Source organism: Rana temporaria, chromosome 2 (assembly GCF_905171775.1).
Source record: "Rana temporaria chromosome 2, aRanTem1.1, whole genome shotgun sequence".
NCBI lineage: Eukaryota > Metazoa > Chordata > Amphibia > Anura > Ranidae > Rana > Rana temporaria.
This window is the reverse complement of record NC_053490.1, coordinates 502,802,915-502,808,125: the sequence shown is the minus strand read 5'-3', so window position 1 is coordinate 502,808,125 and position 5,211 is coordinate 502,802,915.

Sequence of the window (5,211 nt, the reverse complement as noted above, 5' to 3'; positions counted from 1 at the left end):
GTGGCAGAGATTGCTGGCAGTTTTGCACTGTGTGCTGCTATTTTACAGTTATAGTAAAAAAAAAAAAAAAAAAAACACAGGAGATTCGCCCACAGAGGGATGGTACCACTGTAGCCCAATAAAAAAAAAGGTACTATAGCCCAATACAAAGGGAGGCAGCCGCATACACAGGGAGGTACCAGAGCTGGTCCAGGTAGGAAGGTAGGATAGAGTACAGATGTGAGGAATTTTTTGGTGCAATCCTGACCCATGCACTGTGTACGTAGCGCAATCCTGACCCATGCACTGTGTACTTAGCGCAATCCTGACCCATGCACTGTATACGTAGCGCAACCCTTACCCATGCACTGTATACGTAGCGCAATCCTGACCCATGCACTGTATACGTAGCGCACCCGGCCCTTTGAGGGTAACCATACTGCTGATGCGGCCCCCGATGAATTTGAGTTTGCCACCCCTGTGTTACACCTTGCTTATCATACCACCAATACTTTCAAGGACTGGTTTAATGTACTATTGCCTATGGAGTATAGATCCCTTCTGTATTTCTTTTTTTTCACACTTTACCACTATAAATTAAGAATTTTCTATCAAAAAAAAGAACACTATTATTAATCTATTGCGAAACTGGCCAAATGTTGGCCAAATGTTGTGGCCACCTTGTCAATCGCAATTGCATTACAAATTAATACATTTAAAAATGTACACTATAAAAAGTACTTTACTGCACTACAAACCTTCTATCCAACCTGTATGTTATTGCATTTGTTATTTCAAACATCCATGTGTCTATAGGAAGTACTATAATTTTCATTTGAGCCTTGGTGAAGGAGGATTGTCAGCCCCGAAACACGCTGGTTACTTTTTTATCTTCTTGCTGTCACAATAAATGAATATGGACTCTTAAAGTGATGATACACAGAGATGAAACAAATCTCCCTATATAAGTTTTACTTGTTTTTCATCTGTGTATATATCCTTTAGAAAGTGCATGTCCTGTTAAAGTTTTTCTCTTCCTCGTTAGCACTGGGAGTGGATTATTGGCATACAGCCAAGACAGCTGATTGGAGGAAAGGCAAACACCACTAAGGACATGGATTACTGGAACCATGTCCTGTGGTCTGATGAGACCAAGATAAACTTATTTGGTCCAGATGATCTCAAGCGTGTGTGGCGGTAACAAGGTGAGAAGTACAAAGACAAGTGTGTTTTGCCTACAGTCAAGCATGGTGGTGAGAGTGTCATGGACTGGGTCTGCATGAGTGCTGCCGGCACTGGGGAGCTACAGTTCATTGAGGGAACCATGAATGCCAACATGTACTGTGACATACTGAAGCAGAGCATGATCCCCTCCCTTTAGAGACTGGGCCGCAAGGCAGTATTCCAACATGATAACGAGCCCAAACACACCTCCAAGACAAAGAAGCTGAGGGTAAAGGTGATGGACTGGCCAAGCATGTCTCCAGACCTAAACCCTATTGAGCATCTGTGGGGCATCCTCAAATGGAAGGTGGATGAGCACAAGGTCTCTAACATCCACCAGCTCTGTGATGTCATCATAGAGGAGTGGATGAGGACTCCAGTGGCAACCTGTGAAGCTCCGATGAACTCCATGCCCAAGAGGGTTAAGGCAGTGCTGGAAAATAATGGTGGCCACACAAAATATTGACACTTTGGGCCCAATTTTTACTTAGGGTGTACTCACTTTTGTTGCCAGTGGTTTAGACATCAATGTCAATTAGTGTGTTGAGTTATTTTGAGGGGACAGCAAATTTACACTTATACAAGCTGTGCACTCACTACTTTACATTGTAGCAAAGTGTAATTTCTTCAGTGTTGTCTCATGAAAGGTATAATAAAATATTTGTGAGGGGTGTACTCATTTTTGTGAGATACTGTATAAATTTCAAATGTGTAGTTGTTTCTCTGGAGTTTATTTTGGCCTTTTAGACAATATTTGAGCCAATCAAACTCTAGCAGTGGAAATTGACAGTTCTGAGCATATACAAAAATGTCATGATGACATTGCACCTGTAATTTCTACCATAATGAGAGGGTAGGGCCACTTAATTCACTGTCGTTCCCAGTACAATTATTACAGACAGTTCCGTTTTTTGGTGCTGTGGGTAATTTTACATGGAACTTAGTGTTCTGTCTTTGGCCTTATCATTGCAGGATCCCTCTCTACACTGGCGGCATTGCTAGCTTGTCCTGACAGGCATAATTGGTATTCTGGGGGTGTCATACTTTTGATTGAGTTTTTATGCTCTGGGAATTCTCACCGCCGACAATACGCACACAAGTTATTCAGAATGAAAATAAGTTATTTGAGCTGCAGCATGACAAAATCTCATTATAATGGTCTATTATGGCTAAGTAATTTGTCTTTATGCTAAGAGTATCTCTAAGTGCCGGAACTTGATGTCCTGAATCGGAGCCCCCTGGGGAGAATAGGAGACACTGCCAAGTCTGCCACTGACAACTGGACTGTGCGACAGCATGACATAACTGTCCCTAATCAAAGGGCTAAAAGGAAACACAAATCTATCTATCTATCTATCTATCTATCTATCTATCTATCTATCTATCTATCTATCTATCTATCTATCTATCTATCTATCTATCTATCTATCTATCTATCTATCTATCTACCTATCTATCTATCTATCTATCTATCTATCTATCTATCTAGTCTTTTGCCCTACCCTAAATAAACCCCATAATTTATACCTAGCACTATCCTGCACGTTATGTGCCTTGTTTAGTACCATGCTAACGCTTAAGCAAAGAATCAATACACAAAGTACAATAAAATGTAATGTGCCTGCAGCTCTACCTGAAAAAAAGAATATGCTGACAGTAGAGGATAGAGAGATGCCATTTTAGTCTGGTGCTGAACACTGACCGTCCAGTCACAAGCTGGGGGCTGGGAGATGACCAGGCTGTGTTGCTTAAAGTGGGTTTCCACGTTTGCAGTCACATTTAAGGAAAACCCTGCCCCAGTCTCAAGTCTTTTGCAGACTCTAACAGGTTTTCTTCTAAGATTGCCCTGTATTTGGCTCCATCCATCTTCTCATGAACTCTGACCAGCTTCCCTGTCCCTGTTGAAGAAAAGCATCCCTGCAACAAAGATGCTTCCACCACCATGTTTCACAGTTGGGATGGTGTGTTCAGGGTTATGTGCAGTGTTCCTTTTCCACCACACATAGCATTTTGCTTTCAGGCCAAAAAGTTCACTTTTGGTCTCATCTGACCAGAGCACCTTCTTCCTCATGTTTGCTGTGTCCCTCACATGGCTTCTCACAAACTGCACTTCTTATGGCTTTCTTTCAACAATGGCTTTCTTCTTGCCACTCTTCCATAAAGGCCAGATTTGTGGAGTGCACTACCAATAGTTGTCCTGTGGACAGATTCTCCAACCTGATCTGTGGATCTCTGCAGCTCCTCCAGAGTTACCATGAGCCCGTTGGCTGCTTCTCTGATTAATGCTCTCCTTGCCCGGCCTGTCAGTTTAGGTGGACGGCCATGTCTTGGTAGGTTTGTAGTTGTGCCATACTCTTTCCATTTTCGGATTATCGATTGAACAGAGCTCTATGAGATGTTTAAAGCTTTGGATATTTTTCTATAACCTAACCCTGCTTTAAACTTCTCCACAACTTTATCCCTAACCTGTCTGGTGTGTTTCTTGGCCTTCATGATGCTGTTTGTTCACTAAGGTTATCTAAAAAAAACTCTGAGGGCTTCACAGAACAGCTGTATTTATACTGAGGTTAGATTACGCACAGGTGGACTCTATTTACTAATTAGGTGACTTCTGAAGGCAATTGGTTCCACTAGATTTTAGTTAGGGGTATCAGAGTAAAGGGGGCTGAATACAAATGCACACCACACTTTTCACATATTTATTTGTAAAAAAAAAAGGCCCTATATGGTTACTGTTTAGTAAAATGATAATTTGAAGCCTACCCAGGCACACTGTTGAACACAAAGTATGACTAAGAAACTGTTGTATTGTTATGACTCTTATTTGTGCTTTATTGTGTATCTTTGAAAAATACAATAAAAAACATTTGAAAAAAATGGAAAACCATGATGTGGTCACCAGGACAATGCATTTCAGAGGGCATGGCTTCCTTCTCCAGGTCCCCCTGTGTTGTCTAGGCAGCCCTTTTGTAGCTACGATCAATTGTCCAGGGTTTTAACCCTCTATTCACAAATCATTGAGCTTCCACTGGAAACATACAGGGGATAATATGGAAACTAAAAATCAACATACAATATATCTTACATATGTATAATAAAAAAAAAAACAATAATAAAATTATATATATATATTGATGAAAATCAATAATAAGAATGAAAATAAAATGAAAATAAAATTAAAGGTGAAATATTCATATTTTTTTCAAAAGGATTGGTATTCAATTCGTTTGTTGGTTTTCTTTTTACCAGATTTTTTGGACAAATAGCTTGTTTTATATTGAATATTTTTTTTCCCTTTTTAACCCCTAGTGTGTCATAGAGGGTATTTAATATATTTCTTAATTGATAAATGGTATAGCTTCAAAGTAAATTAAAATAAAATTGATCCTTCTCAGTTTTTAAAAAAAAAACACATATACTGTATTGTATCCATATTATTATGAGTTATGAATTAATTGTAGGTTTCTTATATAAAAAAATAATTGAAAATTTTAAATATAAATATACAGTGCTACACATACCCGTAATATACTAAAATACTTGATGATAATAAGTATGTCCACCTAATAATAAAACAATAATAGTAATATATTGGATATCAATAAGGGAATGTATTTTTTTGCATCTTTTATTTATAATTATTTTAAGGCTACAGAATGAATTTTGGCCACATACAATCCAAATAGGATGTATGTAAACAAAGAAGCAAAAATTGCATAGAAGTTAATAAAGCCATCCTGTTTAGTGATATCATCAATTTGTGTAAGCCAGTGCAAATTTATACTGACTAGTATGCTCGGTGTCAAAAAATGGACCAATCCACCTTCAACACAATGAAGCAGACTACACTGGCATTAAAGTTCTAGGAGATGAGGAGAAGGGGAGATGTAACTGTGATTAGATGATGGTACTATCCTCCAACTCCTCATTGAGTCCCCCCGGACTCATAGAATTCAAGGTGAATATCCAAAAGGTTTCTCTATGACTCAATATTTGTGAAAACTTCTC